A 15,998-nucleotide genomic window follows, 5' to 3' on the forward strand; every position below is an offset into this window, starting at 1 on the left:
ACTGTAAGGAAATGATGTTTTCTCTTTTTGTATCTTTAAACTGCCATCTCCGACATGTGATGAAGTTGTTCCCACCCAATTAGAATAAGTATTCTGCAAATCCTACGTTGCGATCCTGTCAAAGAATATAACAGCTGGCTAGTTAGGGTGAAGAGCTTCTTCAAATGGATGTACTCAAATATGCCAAGTTCTTCTTCACGAGTGGGGCTAGAGGTGATAACAAGATTGGCTAACAAATTAGCAGCAGAGACAACAAAAATGCAGCAGAGACTACCGTGTTTCCCCGAAAATATCTACTCTGAAAATAAGCCCTAGCATGATTTTTAGGCTGCTCTGTAATATAAGCCCTACACCAAAAATAAGCCCTAGTCAAGATCGTCAGCTGAAAAATAAGGCGCCTAAGGCCAGTTTTATACTTCACGCGATGTGATGCGTGTGCCCAAAACATCCATTAAATTCCGAGGACGCCTTGCCACAATATCTCTGAAAAGGATGTTTAATGATTACATCCATCAATTCAGGGATGTGCCCATTCCAGCAGCGTCGGTGCAACACAGAAACAAGATTCCTGGATGAGGCTTCAGCTCATCGCAAGGTGAACACAAACACTCACATACACTAACGTCAGTGTAGCTTCACCAAATCCCCAAACCTTCATGTCTTTGGATGGAAAACTGAGCTCACTGTGGAAACTCACCTGGAAAAACATGCAAACTCCAGGCAGGGAACACAAGGGACCCGACTCCCTGCGAGACAGCAGTGCTACCGCTCTGCCACTGTGCCACCCCATATGTGTAACTATTAGCAGTATTCATTATTTAAACAAACTTAACGATTTATCTGTAAAATGTAACATAAATATTTTAATGCATTTCATCATGAAAGTGATATCAAGTATAAATCTAAGAATTCCTAACGTGCAGAGAGTTGGAATATCATAAATGTAATGTGTTCTGTGGGGCGATTGCTGCTGTCAGGTCAGGAGGAAGCCCCAGAAGCAGGTAGCGATTAACAACTGGGTCGGTTTTAAGGTGACGTTTACAAGGTTAAAGTGGACAAAAAAATTTCATTATATCCTTATTTTTTTCTCTGTGGCTCAAATACAAAAAAAAAAAAAAAGACGGCACAGAAGATGGTATGTGAGACTTTTAAAATACATCGTGTCATTACTTTGGGGAATATGCGACACTTGAATATAAAAGCACCACGAATGCATTTGTATGTCAAACCATTCATCAAACGCTCAACGATCCTGGAGGATCCTAAAAGCGGCTGGAGTAGCAAGAAATTCAGGCTGGAATTCAGGGTTTGATTGTGGAGAGTTATGACAATATTCCAGAAGAAGATGACATGATTGTATTTGGATAAATGTATATTTTGTTGTATATGAATAAATATAAGACATCCCCTGAAAATAAGCCATAGTGCATCTTTTGGAGCAAAAATTAATATAAGACCCTGTCTTATTTTTGGGGAAACATGGTCATTTGTGAGCGTTGTACCATACTGTGGCTGAAAAAGTGGGTGCTAATGGTCCTCAGATCATGACTTACTGATGAGCATATATTCCAGTCGTCAGCTATGGTTATGAGTTATTAGTAATAACTAAACAGCTGAGTTTATAAGCACAAAAAGATAAAATGTGACTCATGTTCAGGGTTACTTGGCTCATCATTCAAAGTAAAATGAGCACTTCAGAAAAAAGGCACGCATCTGAGCAGAGTCAGGATAATTTGTATCTAGGGAAGGGAATTTGAGTATGCAGTTTGAATATCTACTTGGTGCCTTCAACAAAAAATGTATGAGGCATGGCCCACTGAGAGCAGACCCAGCATAGGCTGGAGGGATTATGTCTGCCAGTATGACCAGGAGCACCATGGAATTTCCAAAGAATCTATTCTGTAGTGCATTATTTTCTGAATAACTCTGGTACCACCTTCATACCCCCAAGATAGGTCAAAATACCAATAATCTAGGAATACCTGTCTTCTTCTTGCTAATGTGGGACTGCCATAACACTCCAGGGCATTCAATATTGGAGTCCATGCTGGGCTGTCCAATCAGATGTGACTGCTTCATCAGCAGGACAACAGCTTGGCAGTAGAGCAGTGGCATCAAGTGCCACATCAAGAGAAACGAAATACAAGAGGAATAGAAATGTTTTACAAATATTGTATTACTTTTATTTCTATTCAAATGACTAACAAACAGAGCTGCAGTATGCACAACTAATCAGCAGCTCTAGTCAGGGTATGCTATGCTAAAGTAATGAGTCTTCAGCCAGCCTGGATTTAAAAGATGAGACTGAAGGGACATCTCTTTTATTAGCAGGAAGATCATTCCACAGCTTATGTAACTGAAGGTTCAAATTCCCATTGTTATTGTATTAATCTTTTAAACTTTAGTAAGCCGACATCTTGAGATCTTAGTGTGCAGTCTGGATTGTAAGCAATGATGGCCTTGGCCATTTGAGGCTTTATATATTAAAAGGAGGATTTTGAAATCAGACCTAAGCTTAACTGGGAGCCAGTACAAGGACCCGAGAACTGGAGTTATGCGTTCGTATTTTCTAATTCTTGTGATTCTTTCAGCAGCATGTTGAATTAAGTGAAAGCTGCATTAAGAATGATTTGAGCAGGCAGCAAATAACACATTGCAGTAGTCAATCCCAATATAAATAAATTCATGGATTCATTTCTTGGTATGCTGCATATTTAGAAAACGTCTTAATTTTCCAAAATTTTTAAGATGGAAAAAGCAGGTTTTGGAAAGTTTTGCAATGTGTTTTAAACAACTAAACCGCGTGCTGATTCAATAAAGTTAATGGTGATTCCAACTGAGGCAATAAGTGACAGAATATCACTGTGGTCTGCATCATTCCCCCCAGTAAATAATATTTCTGTTTACTCTGTATTCAGAGTTCTTATACATCCACTCATTTACTCACTAAATAATTAATTAAGAATACCGTCAGAGAAACATCATTTGGTTGAATGGAAAGGTATAATTGGGTGTCATCTGAATATTAATGAAATTTTTTTTCTAATGGTACTTCCAAATGGAAGCATGTAAAGTGAAAACAGCAAAGGTCCGATTGCTGAGCCCTACAAGACACCATTATTAATCTCTTAGTATAATGATAAAGTATTGTTTGCAAATTTCCGTATGTACTGCAATCAGTTTGATAGATAAGAACTAAATAAGTCAAAGCATAGATTGGTCAATGGTATCAAACACTGTACTTAAATCTAACAAAATAATTACTGTGGAATTTCCTTCATCAGAGGATATTTGAACGTTTACAGCTCGTTTTAGTGCCGCAAAGGGATCTAAAGTAATATTAAGTTCATAAGGCGATGTTGAAATCTGGGTTCTTACAGTGTCCATTTTCTCATTAAGCCAGTTCATAATGGTATGACCTGCTGATATCTGAAGACATTTTGCATTGTAGTTTAGAAGTCCCATTTGTTAGATTAGCTGCTGTTCTAAACAGCACACAAAGATTATTACATATTCTAAGGGTATGCAGCACCCACAGTCACCCACCTTGTTTTTGCACTATCCTATGAACCAATGTTTTAGATTGAGTGGTCACACTTAAGGTCAGAATGGATGAAAAAACAAATCCCAGATGTAGTTTACTGGATTGGTTCGATTGAGAGCAGAAAAAAGTGACCTTCAGTCTGAACAAGCAATCTATAAAGAAGCTCAAAAAATCAATTTAGTACCCACAGGAAACTTTAGGAGGAAATGGTTCATACCTACAAGTAACCTTGTTAAAGAAAAAAACAGCCCTGACATCTAAATGTAAAAGTCTAAGTACTGACAAAATGCATTCTGAACTACACTCATATTCAATTAAAGGATATTTTCTGATATGGTGCCTTTCAGGAAAAGCAATGCTTTACTTAACCTTATTGTATGAGGTGAAGCGAAAAGTGCATTGCATGAGAATGATAGATGATAATCAGGAGAACAAACTCAAAAAGGTTAAAATGGCGCAAAAATCGAAGAGGACATGTCACAAATATGAGTATGTGAACGCCTATTAAGCAGAGGCCTCAGAAATAGATATTATAAAAAAATCTATTTTGTTAAGGTTAGTGGAAATAGTTAAATGTTTGTATTTGTTTAGTGTTAATAAAATTTGACCACAAATAAACTAACGTATATCATTTTAAAGGGGCAACATCAGGGGCAGTGCGACTTAAAAGTGCATGCTGTACATCTGAAATGTGAGACTGGGAACTCAGATAGAACACTGGCCAGCCGCTAACTGAGCACATCCTTTGCCTTCAAGTGGACAATCTTTGGCTTTTTTTTTTTCTTTGTATACTGTATATGGCCAATTTTAAGAGCTGACTGATGGAGGGATGCTTTAAACTTTGTGCAGGTCACTCCACAGGACTCTTAATGTCATCTCCCTAGGTGTGTATTTCAAAAATTCTGATAACAAAGCTCGTCTGCATGAAGGCCACTTGCGTATTTATGACTGTGTCAGTGGCTTTCTGCAGTTTTACTCATTTTCATTGCTGGTCTCCATCTGGTATATTAGGTTTTGTTTTGCTGCTTTTGTGTGGTGTCTTTGGATTCATCTGCTTCTAATTCTAGGAAAGACATGTTTGAGAATTAACCAAAACCCTCTGCTAGTTCACAGAAATACCAAAGTGTCCTCATGTCACTGTTACCATGTCGAAAGGGCGTGACTGCAGAGTCCGGATTAGACACACCTAAAGACATGCATATGGTGACCCTCTGGTCCCCAGTGGTCATGCTAAAAGACAATTTCCCCTAGGGGTTTAACAGTTTATCAAATCAAGTCAAATCAAAATAGAGAGCTATGCACACTCTAACATCCATGTTCACTAGAATCAGGCATGCAGTGATAAATATATGCTAAGATACATTTACAGCCCTTCATACTTAAAAAAGTATTCACTAATTCAAGCACAAGAATGGGTTCACACTGTAATCGTTTCAACCTTTCACTAATTCACATTAACTAGTGTGTTTACATGCGTTAACTCACACTTATCTGCAATCTCACATACAAGCTAGTAACTCACTCTCGAGCAGAAATGTACACTCACATTCCTGCACCCACTCACACTCCCACATGCTCTGGCATACTCATGCAGGCAGTCATCGACCGAGAGGGATACACAACTCCAAGTGAAATGTTGGAGTGCCAACTGGGCCATCCTGTTTACTGAAATAATAAGTTAAAATAAAAAGAAGAAACAAAAAAATACAGTAGACTCAGCCATTGTCCATCCATTCATTATCCAACCCGCTATATCCTAACTACAGGGTCACGGGGGTCCGCTGGAGCCAATCCCGCTAACACAGGGCGCAAGGCAGGAAACAAACCCCGGGCAGGGCGCCATCCCACCGCTCAGCCGTTGTCTATAGTAATAAGTCTCTGAAGAGCTGTCAGGCTTCAGGAAAGAACTCCATCTGGTGGACTGCTCATACCCAAATGACCATAAGGGACAATAAGGGGTGGAGTCAGTTGTTCTCATTGGATGTCTTCTTGGAGGTGTGAGTGGAAAGAGACAAGAAATTGAGCGATTCAGTCCCCATCATGTCCGGAGGTGGTAGTGCTAACATCTGGTGAGTCCAGAAGGTAACCCTCGAATGCATGCACATTAAAACACAAACACAACTATTCACATTCAGGAATTAGTGATGTGCTAAAGTACTCAACAACCATACGTTAGTAAAAGTAGACAGACCTTTCAGTTACTTAAGTAAAAGAGATTTTTTCCCTGGAAGAAACTATTCAAGTAGAAGTTCAAAGTATCTGAATAAAGGATTGTGGTTACCAGCACGTGATTCCCATATGATTGCTGGCAGAAAAAAGTGAGTTGACAGATAACTGAGAAATGCCTTTCCAGACATGAGTCCAAAGTTTGAACATTCAAAGATGGCAGTGGAGACAACTATGAGGTAGGCAAGGCAGAAGTGGCGGGTACAGGTGACTGGAGACCTGAAATGACGGCAGTCGTCATCTCGTCATTTATCATCTGATCTGTACATAGAACAAGAGGAGAGGCATTAGGTGACAGCACCAACCCTCGACTCAGGATGAAATTACCATTTGACAAGGCACTCCTGGGTGACACCATCAATCCATCCATTTTCAGAATTCACTTATTCAGAGTAGGATGACAGGGAAACTGGAGTCTTTCCCAGCAAGAATGAGATGCAAGCCATGAAAAGAGCACCAGCACATTGCAGGAGGAACACACATACAATACAGTACAACTTATTTTTTTATATCGCTCTTCATTGAGTATAAACACAGACCACTGTGATCAATTCTCAGTTAAAAAACAATTATAAATGATATGAATTACTAAATACAGAACTGGTACACATATAAATACAGATTTGTTACAACACACAAAGAACAAGGTAAAAACTGACTAAATATAAATTGAAACAAACAATATCTGTCAATTAATTGATGGATTATGGCTGGTTGACAGCAGAAAAGATTACAATTGTAAAAGAGAAAGTCAAAAACAAAGTCACAGTCCTGGAGACCTAGGCCGACTGGTCGTCTTCACCCTCCAGGGCTTTCTGAATTGGAGTCTGTGCTGGCAGTCCAATCTGATGAGAGGATCTCTCCATTATCCAAGATGACTTTTCCATATGCAGGAGAGCAGCCTGGCTGTTGAGCAGTGGCACCAAGTACCACTTAAAGATACAGAGAAGAGAAACTGAATAGAGGAGTGTTAGTAACAGTTTAAAAATACTGTGATAGTTTTATTTCTATACAAATGACTAACAAACAGAAATGCAGTTAACTAATCAGCAGCTCTAGTCATGGTATGCTAGACTAAAGTAGTGAGTCTTCAACCTGGTTTAAAAGTTGAGACTGAAGGGGCACCTCTTAAATTAGCAGGTAGATCATTCCACAGCTTCAGAGCCATGTAACTAAAAGTTATTATTTTATCAACCCTTTTATTAAAGCTACTCCACATACCAGGGGCAAATTTAGCATTATCGATGCACCTAATGTGCATTTCTTTGGACTGTGGGAGGAGCACCTTGAAGAAGTTCAAAGTTCAAACAAATATGGGTAGAATATGCAGATTCCACACAGGAAACATTCAGGATGCAAACTGCAGTCATCTTGTAAGGTAGCTGCACTGCCATTACACCACCATTGTGTCCCTTTTTTACATATACTGTAGTTAAAATGAAGTTCTTACAAACTTAACATAACTTCTTTTGGTTTGTGATTTGTATTACAATCACGGAAGTATAAGCCAAGTAACTGCAACTTGAAGCAATTGACTTGTAACGTGAGCGGACATCTTAATGACTGTATCCTAATTCAGCGTGGAGAGTGCTAATATGAGAGGCATACAGGCTTCCCCTCTTTAAGAAGCAGCTAATCCATTCCTGAAAACTCCATTGTGAAGTGATTTTTTGTTACTGTTTTGTTATTGGTTCTGCTTCATTACTATACAACACTGTCAGAAATTCACATTTGGCAGTGCTTTTAAATTCATTGTATTATTGCATCATTGCACAGAGAAATGCCACTCAAGTCACAGGGCATGCATATTCATCCAGCCAGTTCAGAGATATCCATTAACCAAACATGCGTGATTATGTGAGTGGAAAGAATCCAGAATGGCCACAGAGAGACATGCAGATTTCACAAAGACAGAGAGAGGCAAGCCTGGGTATGAAGTTGGCAGTAGTGTCCACATTCTAAGGTATGTTTGGTCATAAAGCTAATTAGAAAGGAAACACAGATGGGTTGTAAAAATAGTAACCACTATTTTAGTCACTAATTTTCGAAAGTATATTGTGATGCTGTTCACTGTGAAAGGCACTATATTAATCAATTTACTAGGAGATATATTTTGTTTTACTTTGAATGCATTGGAAATAATTTCCTTTGACTATTGTTCAGTGTGAAATACACTGCATGAAATAGAGAAGGTTTAAACAAGTTCAATAACAGATCAATGCACGGACCTTGTGGTAAGGTGGCAGTCACTGAAAGCCAACAGTTAAACAGTATTCAGATATAATGATCGTTTTAACTTTAAAAAGTATTGTAAAAAAAAAACAAAGGATGCTTTTGATGACAGAAAGTATTAATTCTTTGAGTGTCCCCTGCTACCTCATTCGTGGCCATCTGCTCCAACCTTGAAGCTCTTTTTAAACTGAATATCCACTTTGTTCCCTTTAATTCTGCAGCCTTTGTAGTTTATTTTTGTATCGTGCCTACCACTGTAAAGCAGACTCCAGCATGTCATCTGTTAGCCTTGGCTTCTGGTTAGCTCTTTGTTTTGTAGAATGTCTAGATTTGTTTTTTGAAATATCTTATTATGATAATGATGATGATATACTTTATTAATCATTGGGAGTGCAGGGTCTATGGTGTTCATTATTGAGAGTTCTGTTGTATAACAAGTACAGATTAATTGGTTATTTAACTAGCACACACAATCATAAAGTAGAGGCTGCCAACATGAAGAGGACTCTGGATTAATGGAAGTCAAACTGAGCACAGATGAGTTAAAACAGCATTCCTAAGAGGACAAGAAAGAATCTAGAGTTGGTCACATTGAGAACAGGAGAAAAGCAACTTAGAAAATGTATGTGCAGAAAGCCATACACTAGGGCCAATTTAGCATCGCCAATCCACTTAACCTGCACTGTCCACCGTGAGAGGAAACCAGAGCACCTGAGAAAACCCATGAGGCACAGGGAGAACATACAAACCACATGCAGGGAGGACCCAGCATGTGAACCCAGGACTCTTTACTGTGAGGCAGCAGCATTACCACTGCACCACAGTGCTGCCCTATTACAGTTTTGTTTACTAAATATTTTTGTATTAATCAATTTTACAGTAGAAAGATCAACTTTAATAAATATGTAATTTTTCAAGCCAAAAGCTGCAACACTTTTTACATGTTTGTTTCGAGAAACAATGCAACACTAAGGAGATTAAGGGGGCTTTGATAGATTGTGTTGTTTGATATTTAGATATGTTCCATATACACTCAGTGGTTATTAAGTACATATATACAGTATAGTGTTAGGTCTAATTTTTCTTCCAGAATTTCCTGAATTCTTTGAGACATGGATTAAACAAGATGTGTGAAACATTCCAGAGGGTCCATGCTGACTCCATATCATCATTTGGTTCAGCCAAAAGGCACTCTATTAGATTGTGATCTGGAAACTGTGCCAGTCATTGCTGTAAACTGAACTCACTGTAATGTTTGTGGAATCCACCTCAGATGATGCATGCTTTGGTAAAGAATCCTGCTGGAATTATTCTTTTAAATTAAAGGTCAGATTGTGGCCATAAAGGGATAGAAACCGTGGTCAACAATGCTTAGGTAGTCCATCCATCCATCCATCCATTATCCAACCCGCTATATCCTAACTACAAGGTCATGGGGGTCTGCTGGAGCCAATCCCAGCCAACACAGGGCGCAAGGCAGGAAACAAACTCCAGGCAGGGCGCCAGCCCACCGCAGGCTTAGGTAGTCTGTGGCATTCAAATGATGCCTAACAATTATTAAGAAGCATAATGTTTGGGGAAGAAAATATTCTCATTAATCCATTTTCTTAGCCTGTGGGAAAGCTGGAGTCTCTTCAAGCAAGCATCGGGCGCAAGGCAGGAAGAATCCCTGGAAGATGAAACCAATCCATTGCAGGGTGAACACAAACATACCTACATAAGGGCCAATTTAGCATCATCAGTCCACTGTCTGGTGCATGTACAAGCTTAGGGGGAATGGTGAATGTAATTACCCAGGGTTTGGCATTGTGTTCTAATGCCTTCTCTTTTTCTTCCTCTGCCAAATGGAAGATTGACGGCCGTTTCACCACTGACATCACTTCTGTTATCTGCCCCTTCCTTCCTGGAATTAATATGACTGGAAGTACAGCCATTCTGAGTTCATTTCAAATCTGAACTCCCATCTGAAAGGAGATTATCTGCAACTTGTTGCATGTTTTTTCATTATTGCCCTATTTCAATTATATGGGGTCGTCAGTGTGGTATCCCAACACTTTAACGTGGTTTTGTCTGCTCTTGACAGCACCTAATCTGCGTGTCTTTGGGTTGTGGCAGGAAATCAGAGCATTGAAAGGAAACCCATGCGACCACAGAGAGAATGTGCAAACTCCATGCAGAGAAGACCTGGGAGATGAAATCTGGTCTCCTTACTTCACACCAGAGATGTGCGGTGAGGTTCATGGCTGGTGAGGCACTGACTCGGTGCCTCAGATCCTCTTCTTCTCTTTCTCTCTCTGTCCCTGTCCCCCGTCTTGCCACTATGGGGAGCAGGGCTTTCAGTTGCTCTGCTCCTCGACTTTGGAATTCCCTACCTCCTGAAATAAGAAACATCACCTCTTTCTCTCTTTTTAAGTCTAGACTAAAAACTCACCTATTCAAAATAGCTTATCCCACATAACTTTCTCCATTTTCCTATTTGGAACTGTTTTATGTTTTTATGATCTTGTAAATTACCTGCTCTTTTGTCTGCTTTTTATTTTCTTACTTTTATTATTTTTTACTGTGTACAGTGTCCTTGAGTGTTTTGAAAGGCGCTTTCAAATAAAATGTATTATTATTATTATTATTATTACTCCTTCAGAGTCAGATTTACAAATATATGAACCCAAAAGAGTAGCTTATGCACTATTCAATTGGCAGCATGCACATTGACTACTAGTTATGTTTCATATCTCATCACCATTCTTTACACTGTGGCAGGCAGCTGGGGGTGGTACCCAGCTGGGACGCCCAGGAGGACCAGAGGAGGGTTTGCGCCTCCTCCAGACCACAAGGGGGCAACCTCCCTGGTTGTGTTGGGGGCCACGGGTAGAGGGCTTGGAAGCCCAACCCTGTAGGGGCCCGTGGCCACTGCCAGGGGGCGCCCCGGTGCCTGAAGAACCCTGGAGCCCAGCACTTCCACCACACCAGGAAGTGCTGGGGGGAAGACGACAGGGGACACCCAGAGGGCTTCCGGGTGCACAGCCGGCACTTCCGCCACACGGGGGTGTGTCCGCGGAGGACTGCCGGGAAGCAGCTGGAGCCCATCCGGGCTGGTATAGAAGGAAGGCACTGGAGACTGTGAGGCCTGGACTTTGGGGGATCGGTAATGGAGGCACTGGGTTGAGCACGAACTGAACTGTAAATACTGTAAATAAATATGAGTGTGTTGGGTGCTAAACCGTTGTCCATCTGTCTGTGTCCGGGTCACATTCCACAACACACGCATAGGTAAGGTACATATTTTGCTAAGAAAGAACGTTACATTTATACAGAGAGCAGATAGAGCGCATTTGCTCTGCACCCTCCATGTTTTCTATATTTGCAGTTGCCATTCCACAATTCGTACCCATTCAATACAAATGAAAGTATGGTGGTGGACAAAAAAACGGATTTCAATTTTGGACTTTATTGAAATATTTAGTTGTTAAAAGCTTTTAATTCTGATGTTTTAATCAATTTTAATACAGACTGTTCAACAAAAGGATAACAAGAAAAACAAAAGAAAATTTTATTTAAGGTCAAAATTTAGCTTTTAAATATTGGATTGTTTTTTTCTTAGTCTCATCTCATTTTTTATAAAATTGAAAACCGTTTATGGTCTTACCTTTATTTTTAAATGAAGTCCATGCGTCTATCCTTCTCCACGAAAATGTCTGTCAATTTCTTGTAAAAGTCCTCCTTATTTTCCTTTAGTTTTAAAAATCTTAATCGTGCATTTTGGTAGTCTGTCGGAACAAAAAATAAAAATAAACGAACCGCTGCAGTGGACTTGACTTTCTGATATCGCTAACTTATTGGCACCGAGAGCCTCTGAGTAGAAGAACAGCAGCAATGAGCACCTGTTGGGCTGATGTGCGCCCCTTCAGTGTGGCACGGTACTGTCTGCCTTACCTTGTGCCTTTCCACTGCAGTTTTATGTCCGATCAGCAAGACTAAATATGACACACACACTCATTAAAGACATTAGCCAGACTGTGGAAAGTCAGGGTGTATAATAAATGTGTCTGCAAACATTATATTGGTGACATACAGAGAGACAGCAACAGGCACGCGCAAATTGCATGCATCAACCCCATGTGTGACGGAAAGCGTAGTCCAAGGGGAGGTGAGGCTTGTCGCTGCCACACCTTGCGTTTCTCCCATGTATTTGAACAGGAAATCCACCAATTCAGTGATTTTGACTATAAAATGATCAAAGTTATAAGAATCATACAAAAAACAAATATATACCAGACCAGTGGACAAATTTATTTTATGTTATCATTGGGATGCTGGGTATATTGGGAAAAGGACAATAGAGCTGCCAGGCAAGAGGAAAAGGCCTAAGAGAAGGTTTATGGATGTGGTGAGAGAGGACATGCAGGTGATGGGGGTAACAGAGCAAGATGCAGAGGACAGAAAGATACGGAAGAAGATGATCCGCTGTGGCAACCCCTAACGGGAGCAGTCGAAAGAAGAAGAAGAAGATTATTATATTTTTCTTTTCATGATGCCTTCCCTGACCACACATCCCTGCTTCACACACCCCTATACTACCAACCAAAGCATACACCATTGATGCCAGGCAGAAATAATCCATTGATTTGTATTGTTTTGGCAAAATTCTAACCTCACCATCTACCAGTTACAGGTGAAATCCAGATTTTCTAGACTGGGCAATAGTTTTCTAATCTTTTACCAACCCGTTTTGGTGATTTGGTGATCACATGCCCAGTGTTACCTCATATTTTTGTTTCTAATTGCCAGAGCCTGTCCTCTTCAGGGTCCTTTGTATAGGTGCCATTTATTCACACCAGTATTGTAAAGAGTTCTTAACTGAGTTGTGGCTTTCAGTCAGCTTCAAAAAGTCTGACCATTCTTGTCTGCAACCTTATTTAATCATTATTTTTGTACATTGAACTGGTGCTCGTTAGATGTTTATTCTTTATTACACCATTCTCTATAAACTCTTAATACTGTAGTGTGTGAGAATCCCTAAATCATGGCTGTTTATGAGATTCTCTAGAACCAACAATCATATTATTGTCAACATCACATAGATCATGTATCCTGTCCATTGCAATGTTTGGTTAAGCAGCAACTAAACCTCTAAATGTCTGCATGTAATACATGGTAATGGTGCTTACAAGTTGCATAATCATATCAGTGATGAGTTACCAACAGATTGAGCTGACACTCCATCATTCAAATGCTCAGCTCCACAGGCATCTGTAGAAAAGCCTGCCAAAGTCAAAGGATTCCTATTAGTATGGCAACAGCAAGCCACCCATCTACAGTAAGTACAGTGAGCTACCTGAAAGAGTGATGAGAAGAGCAAGAAACCAATGGATTGGCACCAGCAAGCACTACACAGCTCTATAACCTATTGACTTATGATTTGATTTTGTTAGAAGGAACAGGCAGTTTGTCTTACAGAAGAAGTGGACCTAATAAAATGGTCACTGATAAGATAAGCAGCCAGTGCTGATGAAGGCTCGTGAAAAGCGCTATCAAGATTTTCTCCATAAGGACTGTATAATGTATATTATACAATTGGCAGCAGAGTAATTCACTGTAAACTAAATTTTTAATCATCATGTATGATTAATGGATTCAAAATGGATCAGACAACAGAAGACCTCACATTGAGCTTCTTCAGGCATGTACTTTAAAAAGCTGTTCATACCAAAATGGAACAAACTATTTAAAGGCCATAAAGAGAAGCGTTTTCCTAGAAGTACAATCACTACTTTATGATGTTGGTGTAACTATATTTCCTGACAGTTTACTTTTAGGGAAGTAAGACATGGATGTGACAGTGAAATATATATATATATATATATATATATATATATAGTGGCACCCGGCCGGGGCTGGAGACTGGCCGGGACGCCCAGGAGTACCGGAGGAGGGCTTGTACCTCCTCGAGACCGCGAGGGGGCGTCCACCCTGGTTATGTTGGGGACCACAGGTAAAGGGCTTGGAAGCCAAGCCCTGTAGGGACCTGTGGCCACCGCCAGGCAGCGCCCCGGTGCCTGAATATCCCTGGAGCACAGCACTTCCACCACACCAGGGAGTGCTGGGGGGAAGATGACAGGGGACACCCGGACGGCTTCCGGGTGCGCAGCCGGAACTTCCGCCACACTGGGGCGTGTCTACGGAGGAGTGCCGGGGAGCAGCTGGAGCCCATCCGGGTTCCTATTAAAAGGGGCCAAGAGACAGGCACAAGGACTGTGAGGCCTGGACATTTGGGAAAACGGTGCTGGAGGCACTGGGAAGTGCACTGACTTCATTATTGTAAATATTGTATAATAAACGTGTGGTGGGTGAACATAAGATGTCCATCTGTCTGTGTCCGGGTTTGAGTCCACAATATATATACGAGCAAAATACCTGCGCTTTGCAGCAGCGAAGTACTGCCTTAAAATTTTTATTAAGAAGAAAATTAAACCTTTTTAAACTGAGGGAAAATATACCAATAATTATTTGTTAAGGATCTCTTTGTATACCACATTGTCAGTTCGAGCCTCCGATTGTAATATGACCAAGCTGTGCGCTGAGCTTACTCTTGAGCATGTAACTTACAGTTGGCCATGTGAACAGTAATCTTGTCTCAAATCTCACAGCTTGTATTGCTGCTGTCATAATCGGTTTGAGTTTCGTGGTTTGTTTCAATTACGATAGTATTTGCAGGACTTGTGTTGAAGTGACATTCGGCAACTGTCAAGCGTTGTAAGCATACAACCGATTTCATCAATAACTTCGCATCCAGCTTTTGAGAGCTGACACATTCATAAACATCAAAGTGTCCACTACTCAAATCGTCACCTGTGAATCTAAGATGTTTAAGAGGCATAGGAGGTTGTCCAAAGGTGTAAAATATTTGGCCATTTCGGTACACTTGAAAATGACAAACGAACAATTCAGTGGCAGCCATCAACTCACATGCAGAACCATAGGTGAAGGCCTTAAGCATTTCTCTCTTATAGTGCTCCTGTGTAGTATAATTATCTCCTGTACCGTCATCAGTCCACACGTTGAACCTGTCCCAGTCATTCAATACATAAGACACAATGTTCCTCCGGATATCAAGAGTGAGCCTGATATGGCCGTGCAATATGTAACAAAGAGAATGGAAAAGGTAGGTGCCATCTCCGGGCATGGAAACCACTCGGTAAGTGACAGTTCTTTGGTCGATGGTGATCACCTCGATAGACATGTTAATGGGGGTACAGTTGGAACGATAAAGGAAATGGATACCTGAAAAATGTAACGTAAATCTAAAATACCTACACAATAACTATTATCATAATAAACGAACAATAAAACAGAGGAGAAGCCGTGGATTAAATAAAAAGGCTGTAGTTATCAGCAGAGAGTATGTGAATCCCGTGGCGAAGCAAGGAAGGGAATGTAGAGACCGGAGCGACGGATGGCCTTATATAGGCAGGCAGCCAACAACGTGGGAGATGTTGGAATGGGGGACCCAACGCCGCCTCACATGGTGACCGAGCTGCAGGCTATGGACATATATATGTACGTAAGTAGGATTCAGTTAGCGTTGGGAACCCGCGTACCAAATTTCTTGAAGATGGGCCCATAAGTAACAAAGACCGTTGGAAAGTTCAATATGGTTTCCGACAGTGGCGTCATACCACCGAAATAAGTAAGTACATTGGTTTCGGTTAGCGCAGGGAAGCCGCCTACCAAATTTTGTGAAGATGGGGCCATAAATAAGAAAGTTTAACATGGCGAACGTTGTAGACCGTTATGACCGTTACGTGTAGAATTTCGAAATGAAACCTGCTTAACTTTTGTAAGTAAGCTGTAAGGAATAAGCCTGCCAAATTTCAGCCTTCTACCTACATAGGAAGTTGGAGAATTAGTGATCAGTGAGTGAGTGAGTGAGTCAGTCAGTCAGTCAGTCAGTCAGTCAGTGAGGACTTTGCCTTTTATTAGTATACTAGCAAAATAC

This window comes from Polypterus senegalus, chromosome 6, assembly GCF_016835505.1.
Source record: "Polypterus senegalus isolate Bchr_013 chromosome 6, ASM1683550v1, whole genome shotgun sequence".
NCBI lineage: Eukaryota > Metazoa > Chordata > Cladistia > Polypteriformes > Polypteridae > Polypterus > Polypterus senegalus.